We start from the raw sequence: 13,723 nt of genomic DNA, 5'->3' as shown, positions 1-13,723 counted from the left end.
TCAGCCAGATTCAGACAGATAAGGCCCTCATGTTTTTTTTCATATGTTCATGCTTTATGAATGTATTCAGCTGACACATCTATACTGTATGAGAGTTGTTAATAGAAGTAGGGTAGTGGGTCAGTTGAGGGTGAAAGAAGAGAGACTGGATTTCTTCAGTGCATGATGTATGCATGTGAGGAAGTAACACATTGCACAGATTATTATGTAATAATTACATTTTTATTGCACAGATTATTACGTAATAAGTATATTTCCACCAAAAATAAAATAAAATACAGAATACATCCACAGCTCAAGATACCAATACTGCGGTTTTATATCCATATCAACCTGTTTCTTTCCACAGTGATCTACCCCTCATAGCCAATGACACATTTATCATAAATACTTAAATTCACCATAAATATTTATGATCTCAAAGCTATCATATATTCCTATTTTATCACTTCTGGGTATATAACTAAAGGAAAACAAGTCAGAACACAAGAGAAGTAATTTGCACCCATGTTGATTGTAGCACAAAACACACACACACACACATAGAAATCCCACAAACACACATACGGGAGTCTCATTGATAAATGGAAACACGTACACTACTTAAAGGAAGTGGATGAAACTGAAGATCATCATGTTAAGTGAAATAAGCCAGGCTCAGAAAGGCAAACATTGAATATTTTCTGATATGCAATAGCAACATCTAAAGGAAAAATTTACATAAAAGTAACAGTGGTAGTGTTAGAGGGGGAAGTCAGTGGAAAGTGGGAGTATTTGAGGGGGTAGCCAGTGGAAAATATGATTGAAGGACATTTTTTGCATGTATGAAACCCATAGAAAATTGCAGGAAACATAAAAGTGAGGAGTAGGAGTATGGAGGAAAGAAAGAAATGGAAGGATGGCTATGATCAGTGTACATGATATCATGTACATAATGACACCCCCACCACTGTTCAATTCATATTTGGTAGCAAATTTGCAAAATATTGTCTCAAGTATTAAAAAATAGTGCCTGGGAATGAACATACAGCAGATAGCTCAAGGGTGCTATTTTGCTCATGACTAGGTTAAAATATGTGGAAATTGAACTAAAATAGAAACAGGATCCTTAATATGAGAATATAACCTAATAACCTGCCAAAACACACTCTAAAGTGCTAGCACTTACATTATTGGGAAGGAATGTTAAGGAAATGATATGGCAGGAATATTATACCCAAGCTGAAAACCCATGGTCTCAGACTTGTTTCACTTTAGAATTATATACAGGGCCTTAGTAGTCAAAAGAAGATTTTCACATAGTACTGCAATTTACATTTACTTTAATAAAGGAAAAAATTTTAGTGACATTTTTATAATTGTGCACATTTATGTAAGTATTTAGTGACATTTATGTATTTGTGATGAAATTACTGATAAAAATATGTCCTTGTGGATAAGTATCAATTTGTAAGCATTTTAGATCCAAAGATTGAAAAAGTTTGGAAATATTTGATGCAATAAATATATAGATTTGGGTGTCATAGAAAGAAAAAGTGTAATATAAAAATTTCTGTAAATGAATTATATAGAAAACGTGAAATCAGAAAAAGAAAAACTGTAAGCCTACTATAGAAAAAAGGATTTCTACTTCCCCCTTCTTATCAAAGAACCCCAATTGTGAATCTTTGATTCTCATTACCATAGACACTTCTTCAGACTCAGGACAATAGTATTACTTACTAAATAGTCTTATAAATGAACTTTTAATATCTTTGTTTCTCAGACTGTAGATGAAGGGGTAAAACATCAAGGGGAGCATACTGTACACCACGGAGGCTCCTGCTATTCAGTGTTAGTTTTAAGTCACAGCAGAATTGTGGTATGCTCCTATGCTTCTACAGTAAAACAAGAAGAGATCTGAGAGGTGAGACACACAAGTTGAAAATGATTCTTACTTCCCTGAGATGATGAGATTGCATGGATGGAGAAAACTATCTTGAAATAAGAATAAAGGATACCAGCAATAGAACAACAAGCCAACAGCACAGCTGCTGAATAAATCACCTCATCATTAAGAAAGGTGTCAAAACAGGCATGGGGAACACCTGATTAGCTTCACAGAAAAAGTTTGGGATAGCCAACTCTTTACAGAAGGTCATCCCCAAAACCACTAAACTATGAAAGATGGAATGTTGGACATGCATCATCCAGGACACCAGAACTAGTAACACACACAGCCAAGGGATCTTGAAAACAGTGTAGTGTGGTGGATGCCAGACAGCCATAAAATGTTCATAGGCCATCTAACTCCCCCAAAATATGAAAAGTCTATTTCGGTAATGCAGACTTTGTACGTTATGGTTATGCTCTCTGTCTGTATTTTCATCAGACTCTTTGGGACAGTAGCAGAGGCTAAACAGATGCCCACAAAGGACAGGTTGCAGAGGAAGAAGTACATGGGTGTGTGCAGGTAGGGGATCTGAGGTGGTGGCCATGATATATATGCTCTATAGTCATATTGCAAGCATTGTGAAATGAATGATTAATGTGGGAAATTATCATACATTAACAAAATCTAGTGAGGGAGATATTAGACCACTAAATGAAGGCAAATGGAGGAAGGTAAGGAAATGATAATTTGGGTACCCAAGATAACAGAATGCTGACTGACAGACTACCTGTCCCTGAGTTCCCACAAATCTCAAAGATAACTTTTGTTTTTTGGCTACCATCATAGTTGGTCTGGATTTTGCTAAATAATATATTGTCAATACATGACAATTCAGACGTGCAATGACAAACCTCTAAATAAGCATTTGGAATTGAAATCCACTCAAGGAGCATCAGTGCCATCATGAACTCGCTGTTTCCCTAGAGGGTGTTCTCTTTTTGTGGGGGTGGGGGTGGGGGTGGGGAAACCATAGTAGCTTCCATTTCACAAAGACCACAGAAAGTGCTAAAAATTGACACACAGTGCTGTGAGACTTCCAGGAGCTGGGAGTTTCTCAGATTGATGAGAAAAGGAAAAAATGAATGTTGGCTATTAGAGGTAACTCTGACTGTTGATCTGAGGTTCCCTCTAACACATTGAGAGTTGCCATCAAACCATACAGGGAAGGCAGGAACCTAGAGAAAGTCTGTGCCTTAAGGGACACAGATACGCAAGGTGGTGGAGAGGTACCACTCAGAGGAGAAACTTGAGAAGTAAAGACTGAAACTTGAGAACCAGAAATTGGAGGACAGTGTTCAATATACTCACTGGAGCACAGAAAAAACCCACTTTTCTCAACAAGGAAGAAATTCAGATTTTAAAACAATAATTTTTCCTTTTGGTCAAAGGGCCAATTTTTCTATCCCTCTTCTATTCCAGTTTTTTTTCTCCTTACTGTTCCAATCTTCCTCACCTTTGTCCTTTTCCCTCTTCTCTTCCTTCTTCTCCTTTCTTCATTTCTTCATTTCTTCCTTACAAACCACTCAACTAGTGGTTTATTCTATCACCTCCTTACATTACTCCAATCTATCCTATCCTTCTGCAATTCTTGTCCATAGAACACTCCTACACAACTGAATCACAACTCTATATACATTAGGATCTTATTAACCTGCAGTCCCCACATCTCACATCTCTTCTCTCCAACTCCTGATCCTTCTTCGTTATCTCCTCTCCCACTTCCGTAGTTTTCACTGCCTTTTTAAATCTCTGCGTAAACAAGTTTTATTTTTCCAACAACTGTCTATTTACAGATAATGCTGATACAAGCTTTATATGATTTGCTACTGAATTTGTAAATTTGTTTTTCCTAAGTTATACCTCCAGGTCGGTGGACAGAAATAACCAAATAACCTATCCAATAACTAGTACTGCCAGGACACAGAAATTAATTGAAAGGAAATACATCAGGGGACTAAAACCCCCAAGCAACTAATCAATAACAGATGATTAAAACTCAAAAGGGAGACTTAAGAAATGCAAAAGGCAGGAGAATATGACTCCTCAAAAGTTCAATAGCCACACGACAAAGTATCTAAAAAGTATCATCTAGAAAGAGATGAAACCTCAGTTCCCAAGTTCAAAATAATGATGACAAGAATGTATAAGGAGGTTAAAGATGACATGCAAAAACAAGTCAATGAAATTCATAAGAATATGCATAAACATCTTATGAAGGCATAGCTTAAATAAATGACCTCAAACGGTATAAAAACATCTGAATGAAATCAAGGAATAAACAAAAAATGAAATAAAGAAGACAATACAAGATATGAAAGGAGGTTTAATAAAGATATAGAAAATCTGTAATAAAAATCAAATGGCCAGATGGGGATACTATAACTAAAAAGCTCCTTAAGTGAAATATAAATAAATTTGGAAGTTGCTCCTACAGACTGGAACAAGTGGAAAACAGAATTTTAGGTAATGAAGGCAAAGTAGATGTAATAGAATAAACATGAATATATCAAGAAAAGAATGAAAAAATGTGAAAGAAATATGGAAGAACTCTGTGACTCCGTTGATAGATCAAACCTATAAATCATGTGCATTGAAGAAGGAGAACGGGGCAAGTCAAAGGAATATTAAACGTATTCAACAAAAATTAGCAGAAAACACCTAAAATCTTGAGAAAGAGATGGCCACTAAGTTACATGAGACCTCTAGGACACCAAACAGACATGAACAAAATACCAACTCTCCACAACCTTATAATTAAAACATTAAGCATAGAGATCAAGAAAGGTATATTGAAGGCCTCAAAGGAAAAACATCAAATTACCTACAAAGGAAAGCCCAACAGAATACAGCTTTTTAAACAGAAACCTTAAGAGCAAAAATGGATGGAATGTGGTATTTCAAGCACTGAAAGAAAATTATTTCAAACTAGTTACTCTACCCAGCAAATTTATCATTCATAAGTAAAGGAGGACTTACATCCTTCAGTGATAAACAGACAATAAAGCAATTTATCATCCCTGAACCCGCATTGCTGAAGGTACTGGAAGGAATCTCACAAACAGAAGATGAAGATACATACTGTCATGAAAGGATGGTAATAAATAAATATTAGGAGATGAACACATAGTGGAAAGGAGAGTAAGAAAGAACCAGTGGCACAGACAAGAGCAAATGTGGTGGGAGTTATTACATATTACTCAATATTAAGACTTAATGTTACTGTACTCAACTTCTCCATTAAAGAGAAAGATTGGTGAGCTGGTTGAAAGTGGAAGACCTGATGATTTGTTGTTCACAAGAAACCCATTTCACTGATGAAAACAAACATTTTCTTATGGTAGAAAAATATTTTCCAAGCACATGTACCTCAAAAACCAGGAGGTGTAGCTATACTGATATAAAGTAGATTTCATACCTAAAATATTCAGAAAAGACAAGGCCACTGCATACTGAAAAAAGAAGAAATATATCAAAAGGAAATAATAACTGTTAAGTTAAATGCACTCCATATTGGTAGACCCAACTTCATTAAATAAACTCTACTGTACTTAAAAGTAGGGAATGACCCTAACACAATGATAGCAGCAGATTTCAATACTTCATTTTCAACAATAGATAAATCATCCAGACAAAAAGTAAACAAAGAAAATTCAGAAATAAATTATAGCATAGACCAAATGGACCACACAGACATCTACAGAGTACTTCATCTGGCAACTGCACAGACACATTCTTCTCAGCAGCCACGAAACTTTCACCAAAATAGATTTTATATCATGACACAATGGAAGTTGTAACAAATATTAAAAAACTGAAACAATTAATTGTATACATCTGATCACAGCAGAATAAAACTAGAACTCAATGACAAAAGAAACAGGAAAAAATATTCAAACACATGTTTACTGACCAACACATTGCTGCATCACCAGTGAGTGAGAGGAAAAATAAAGGTGGACAGAAGAAAGTTCTTTAAATCTAGTGAAAATGAAATACAACCTACTAGAAGATATGGAACACAGCAAACACAGTGCTAAGAGGAAAGTTTATGGTTATGAGTATGTACATTGGCTAAACAGAGAGACCTCAAATAAATGATGTAATTGCTGCATCTCAACATCCTAGAAAACAAGAATAAACTAACCCCATAATTAATACAAGGAGAGAGAGAACAATAATAAAGGCCCAAATTAATGAAACAGGGACAAAATCAATGAAACAAAAAGTTGGTTCTTCAAAAGGTAACTAAAATTAATAAACCCTTAGTAAATCTGACTACAAGCAGGAGAGAACACCCAAGTTAATAAAATTAGAGATGAAAAGTGGGCTATTGCAACAAATATCAATGAAAATACTTCAAAAATCTATACTTGAGTAAATTGGAAAATCTAAATAAATCTAGATACACATGACCATCGTAAATTGGACCAAGAGGACATAAACCACGTAAATAGATTTACAGCAAACAATGAAATTAAAGCAGCAATAAGAGTCTCCCATAAATAAAAGCCCAAGACCAAATGGATTGACTGCTCAATTCACCCAGAATTTTGGAGAAGAACTAATACCAAACCTCCTGAACCTTTTCCATGAAACAAAAAGGGAAAAAACATTGCCACACTCATTCTATGAAGCTAATGTTACACTCATCCAAAAACTGGACAAGGACACCACAAACAAAGAAAACTGTAAGCCAATCTCCTTAATGAACTTAGGTGCAAAATTTCTCAGTTAAATCCAAGGCCAACCAAATTCAGCAATATTTCAGAAAAATCATGTGAACATTGGTTTCATTCCAGGGATGCAGAGTGGCTCAACATAAAAAAGCAATGAATTTATCACAGTATATAAACGGAAGAAAGAACATAAATCACATGATCATCTCAAAAGACCAAAAAAATCCTTTGACGAGATTCAATATTCTTATATGATGAAGTCTATGATGAAACTAGGAATAGAAGGAATGTACCTCAACATAATAAAAACTATATATGATAAGCTTATAGTCAACATCATACTAAATGGGGAAAATAGAAACGATTTCTTCTAAGGTCAGGTACAAGACAAGGGTGTCCACTCTATGCACTTATTTAACATAATGTTGGAATTCCTAGCCAAAAAAATTACATAGGAGGAATCAATAAAATGAATAAGAATAGTAAAGAAAGAAATCAAACTATCCCTATTATACTAAAAAGACCCAAAAACCTTCACCCAAAAAACTCCTAGACATCATAGACACCTTCAGGACCGGTACAGAATATAAAAATCAGTACATAAAAATCAGTAGCTTGCTATATACCAAAATGAAGAGACAGAAAAATTTAGGAAACAATTTTATTTATAATAACCACAAAAAAAAAGAACTTAGAAATAAGCTGAACAAAGGAACTGAAAGACCTCTACAATAAAAATAGTAGATCTCTAAAGAAAGAAACTTAAGAAGATATTAGAAAATGAAAGATCTCCCATGCTCAAGGATGCACAGAATTAGGTGTGGATACCAAGGGAGGAAGAAAAGAACAGAATGATGGAAAGTGAATAATGTTGAAATACATAACAAGTTTGCAGGAACAGGATATGATGAAACGCACTGAAAGCTGTTGCATTATACAGAAGAAGTGGAAAAGGATATGGAAAAGTAAAGTACAATATATTTGTAGGTAAAATGCCAAGGCAAAACTCTAATGAACAATGAACAAACACTTAGTGAAGGACTAGAATGTAAAACAGGTCATGTTAGGTGAAGGGAACTAGTGGGAGGGGGGTGGTAAATGAAGAGGTTAAGAATGGTGAATGTGGTTCATGTATTCTCTACACATATGTGAATATGGAACATTGAAACCCGTTAGTCTTTTTTTTTTGACAAAATAAGTTTTTATTTATAGTCTTATAGTAAAGGGGGAAGCCTTAACTTGCAAGACAATTCTTCGGCAGTATGTACAACATACTTTTTATTTCCATGCAATGGAATCAAACACGGACTGAGACTACACAGAATACACTAGAAATCAGCAAATGCAGGGAACAGAGTAGGAAAAAGACAAAGAAATGCGGCCTAATGACACAAAGCCCTTCACTGGGATCTGTTGACCACAGCCAGAACCAGGGCTGGATCACACAATGGAGACAGGTTCCAGGACAGGGGAGGACGTGGGGAGAATAAGGAAAGGGCCACATGGGGGTGCAGGTTTAGTACCAGGTAAATTGCTCTTGGTATTTACATACAAAATCAGATGGATCTATTTCTTAGAAATACACATGAAAAGAAAGGAAGATTTGATCATTACTTTATGAATCTGTCGCTTTGCAGTATCGACATCATCAGAAATAGGCACAATTCACTCAGATTCAAATTTCAGTAGCAGGAAATAAATATCAAAACATCATCACTGGCCCTCAATACAAAACCTCTACCCAGCCCAAGGCTCCCTCCCTGTCCCACCCCCCAAATATCCACCCCTACCACTCCCTGGTAGCTGCTGCTTCACTGCTGCTGTCTCCTATACATACCACAAGTGTCATGTGGTCCTCCACAAGGCAGGTGATGAAGATTTAATCAGATGGTTGGGAGAAGTGAGTGAATCATGCCAAGGACTCTGCAAATCTGTCCCCACTTTCCTTCTACACCACAAACTTCTTCAAGGATCTTGTCTTCAAACAGAAGTGATAAATACCTTTCCAGAAAAAAATCCTCACAAAGGAGAGGGGGTGATTCTGATCATCCCAACCTGGTCATTTTCTCAAAGTAGAGCAGTTCACAGATTCACAAAGTCTATCAATTAGAAGTGAGGGGACCAAGACAGGTCTGGCAGGGCAGGCATCATCCAGGCATGGGCCCAGTGTGGCTGGAGGAGCTGGTGGAGTGGGCAGGACACCATGTGCTCAGGTCCGGCCATCTGTCCGTCTGTCCTCCACAGAAAAAGCTGCCAAGTTGGGGTATTTTGGTTTAAAAATTCCTGGAAGGGACAGGGAATCCCTGAAGGGAATACATTTTTTTAAAAAAAGTGGTATGGGGAAAGAGAACGAGAACTATTGTCCAAGAGCTTCTATGTAAAAATAAAAATTAAAAAAAAAGAAAGAAAAAATGAGTCTCTTAAATGGTTCTGGGGCTTCTAACGATGAACTGAGAGGAGGATGAGAGACGGAGGAGACAAGGCAGTTTTTATTGCTGGCTGCCCCACACGGCTTAGCTGGCCTCCATCCGGAGTTTCTCCCTGCTTTGGGGCTCTTCAGGCTCTGACTCTGAGCTGGAGTCTGAGCCCCATCGAAGGCAGAGATGGTGCTGGCCTTGGCGTTGGTGTAGAGGCTGTTGTCTGAGGAGGGGTAGTTGGTCTGCAGTTGGGCACTCGACCTTGCCTTCTCCAGTGCACGGACTTGCTGCTCCAGAAGAGCGTTCTGCCGCTTGAGGTCATCAGTATCTTGCTGGTGCGTGTTGTTTTTCCTTCGCATATACTGGACATACTCTGTGGCTTTGTCTAGGATTTGGGCCCGGGATGCCTTCTCTCCTTGAAGTGACGGGATCGAGTCCCGCAAACTGTGAAAGCTGTCTTTGATGTGGTCCCTACATTTTCGTTCCAGTGTATTATGATGAGCCGGTTTGTCAGCGTCGCTCTCCACCTCGATGTCATCGTTATCGCTCATCTATGGCCCAGGGAGCGGCCACTGCAGCGGCGGCGGGGAGGGGGAGGGGCGAAGGGGAGGGGGAAGTCACCAACAGCAAGTGCCTGCACACACACTCACTCACTCACTCGCTCACTCACTCTCTCACTCGCTCACTCACTCACTCACTCACACACAACACAGAGGAGAACCACCTCCTCACTCTGTCAGTCATTTTATAAAAGGTAGTGGAGCAAGAGGGAGAATGATGGAGGGGCTGAACCAAAGTATGGAACATGTCAGGCATATAGAGAAATGCCACAATTTAAACCTTCTGTATAACTACCATACACTAATGAAAATGTTTAAAAATAAGAGAAAGAAGTCATTCTACTTCTACTTTTCCATTTTTAAGACAGTGTCTTGCTAGGTAACCCAAGCTGGACTTGAACTCATGGTCTATCCTGCCACAGCCTCTGGGATTACAGACGTGTGCTGTGACACCATCCATTGTAACATATGTTGAAATACACAATATCATATTGTTAGCTCCCTGAACTACATTGTACGACCAGGTTTCTAAAAATTAATCACTTTATTTAACTTTAAATTTATTAAGAAATAGCCCTACTTTTTGTCTTCTTCTACACCACAACACCAACATTCTTTCCATTCCACTTATTTATGAGTCTCACTATTCACATACAGGTGATTTTACATGCATCCTGTATGTCAAAGTGGATCTTTCCTTCTTCAGTTTTGTGGGTTAGCCTTTTGCTGTCTGGATTACAAGATTCACAATTTGGTTAGACAACGACTCTTCAAGCAGAGAAAATTATAGGATAAAGTCTTTGAAGAACACAGAAACAACCATCTTGAAGAAAATACTAGCAAGATGTACTCAATAAGTTCAAAGCTTTATTACCAGTTTAGACCTGTGATCTCAGGCTTCTGTGCTCTGAGGATGGATCTGTAAGATGCTGTGCCTGTCAGGATGCTCTGAGTTCATGTGATTGCTATGGGGCTGCTGTCATAAGCATGCATTTATTTGTTGTCTTCTACATTGATAATGTGAGATTCAATTGAGCAGGGAACTTAAGGACTTTGCTCAGTATGTGTTTTCAAAAGATTAAAAAATTAGAGCTATACTAATCAAGAAAATAAGACTGTGCAACAGAAAACTATTAGATAAGTAAATGGCTGCAAAGCAACTGCATTCAGTGATTTGAATGAAAACCTCAAAGAATATCTCAATGAAAAATATCTAAAACAAGAATGTAAGTGAATAATGAAAGATGAATCTCTAATTAAAATTTAACTGACAAAAGCATGGAAATAGAATTTGAAAAAATATACTCTTTTTGAAACAGTGGAAGAAGCACTATCTAAAGTTGTAATTTCACCCTGTATAAACTTAAAATGACTCCAATGTGCTTGTAACCCTGTACACAGATCCAGGGAAAAATAATGAAATTAGTTGAAACCATAATTACAGAATTTCCCAGCTCCCTTCCTGATTTCTCACCACGCCCCAAGCTAAGGCAGCACATGCATTACCATACTCATTTCTCACACTGACCCTGTCATGTCAGTTATTTATACCATTGTCCAGAAATAGAATCTCCAACCAGGTGATAAAGTTCTCATATGTGGAAAGATGCTTACAAAAGATGTAGGTGATCTTGAGACGAATTTAAAAATATGTTGTATAAGCTGTCAGAAGATGACTGCTTTTGCAAAATTGGAACCAATCACAAAAGTAAAACTCTACTAATCAGGAAAACAGAAGTGAAATAAGATAACTAAAGGTATAGAAGGAAAAATTTTAATACTAGTGATGCAGAAAAACTCCAAATTTTAATTACAGCAGCAGGATGAATATGCAGTATGATTTATGGATACATTTTGAATTTTTTTATTATTAATATAGTTGTACAGGGGATACACTGTGACATTTACATAAGCTTTTTCCATGTATCTGAACTAGGTTCCCTCCTACATCTTTCCCCCTTCTCAGAACAAATTCAATAGTTTGCATTGTTCTCTTTTCATGTATCAATACAAAATACACCCAGCGTATTTGTCTTCCTTTCCCCTTTCCATAATTCTGCCCTTCCACTTCCCATGGGTCCCCATCCCTGGGCAGGACCTGTTTTACCTTCCTGTCCTAATTTCTTTAAAATACATTTTAGTTACTTAATATTAGTTATTCAGGGGGATTCATTGTGACATTACCATATATACATATATTATAAACTGAATTGGTTCATTCCCTGCATTATTCTCCTGTCTACCTAGTCCCCTTCTATGTGAGTTCAACAGGATGCAATACCCCATATTCATACTTATATCAAAAGTGAATCAACCATATTCACCCTCTTTACTTTCCTCACTTACTCTACACTTCCCACTAGTGCCCTTCTCTTAGCAATATCTGTTTTAAGCTCCTGCCTGTCATTGTTTAGGTGTTTGCTTGTTGCTCAGTGGGATTTTTGCCTTAACCATAAAATTCATAAAATTAGCCAGGCACATGGTTCATGCCATAATTCTAGCTAATTGGGAGGCTGAAACTGGAATGATTGCAGTCCGGGTTGGCCTAGGGTAATTTAAGACCCTATCTCCAAAATAATCACAGCAAAAAGGAATGGAGATGTGACTTAAGCAGTAGAGCACCTGCAAAGCAAGAGAAAAGCCCTAAGTTTGACCTCAGCACTGCCCCCCAAATTCATAAAATTTCTCACAATCCTTACTGAAATATAACCATATATATATAAGAAAAATAGGAAATAACATAAACTTCCAATTCGGGTGTTGAAAAAAGTTAACACTCAGACATTAAAGAAGCAAAGATCTTATTTTTTATGTGAATGTCCACCATGAAAGAAGACACTGTGGGGTGTATGTTTCACACACTGTTTTGTAATAGAGTATCCACCAGGTCTTTCAGTCATTATGTGAACAGATTAAAACAACCTATATGTTAAAAATTAAAGAAAACATTTCCTCAGTTCATTACAAATCCCACCACACCTGATATCAATTTCCTACTTGCTAATTGAAACAAATTTGGACAAGTTCTAATTTTTACAAGAAATACTTTACACCAATTCTTTATTCAGTCTCCAACTGGGCTTCCATTCTCATCACACAATTGTCAACACTAATCTATGAATTGCAGAATCTAAAATCTATTTCTTTTTTTAACTTATTTAATATTATGCAAGTTAAGTAAGCCAACAAACGTAGTGATGTCATGACACTGGGCATGGCTGTCTTCATTCTCTGGTGACATTTACTAAATTCATCATCTCTATTTGCTGAATATCTCTGAGATAACCTACCTGGGTCTCAGACTCACCTGGATTGGAGTCTTTGAGAAGGGGATACTTGTGTGGAAGTCTAGATTTCTTCCTGGATGATGAATAATGTAGACTAAACCTCTACCCAAGATTAGACAGCAGGAGGGAGTGAAGCATTGATTCCCCAGTCAGATTCAGGACTCTTAGGACTTCAAAAATGAACTGACTCCTGTTCTGGACAAGCCTGCTCACTGCGAGACAACACCAGAGCAGGGATGCATTTCTAGTTCCCTGTGCTCATTAATTACATTTTCTCTCATGACTCTAAGTCCTGAGACAGTTCCTGACTTCCCCAAAGAACATTGGTCTGAGAAGGAAATTATTTCCTGCTCATTCTATATTCCCAGGGATTAGGATAGGAAATAAGTGAACACAGTCTTTATTACATTTTCTTTCTGAAATGTCTGCTTCACAGAAATCAAATTTTCTTAACACTTTTGCCCAGTTTTTAGTTCTCATTTTCTCCAGATTCTGAGGTGCCAGAGTGTGTTAATTCATTGAGCTCCAGAGTACTGACGTGTCTTTGGGATCACAGCAGCTGGTATCTGATAAGGTTTCTTATTCTATATTTCACAGTACAGGGAAATTTGTTAATTTGTTTCAGAATCAATGGAAGTGACCACAACCCTTGAAATCACTGTGCTTTTTCATTTTTTAAAAGAATTTCTAGAATATCAGCACGAATTGATACTTTTTATTTACATGTTTTTGTTAAAATAAGATATGTTAGGGTAATTTTAAGCAAAATATATTTTATGAAAACATAAATTATGTTGGAAATGGGAAAAGGAACTGGATGTTGAAGAAAGGAAAAATCTCAAACTTTGAA

General features: G+C 37.0%; 1 pseudogene; it reads right to left on the bottom strand.

Annotated features, from left to right (window-relative positions):
* Positions 1–9,028: 9,028 nt before the first annotated feature.
* Positions 9,029–9,627, bottom strand: LOC141416355 (protein max pseudogene; annotated as a pseudogene).
* Between the last annotated feature and the right edge of the window lie 4,096 nt (positions 9,628–13,723).

This window comes from Castor canadensis, chromosome 14 (genome assembly GCF_047511655.1).
Source record: "Castor canadensis chromosome 14, mCasCan1.hap1v2, whole genome shotgun sequence".
NCBI lineage: Eukaryota > Metazoa > Chordata > Mammalia > Rodentia > Castoridae > Castor > Castor canadensis.
Note: the sequence above shows the minus strand (reverse complement) of the source record. Positions and strands in the feature narration are given on the sequence as shown.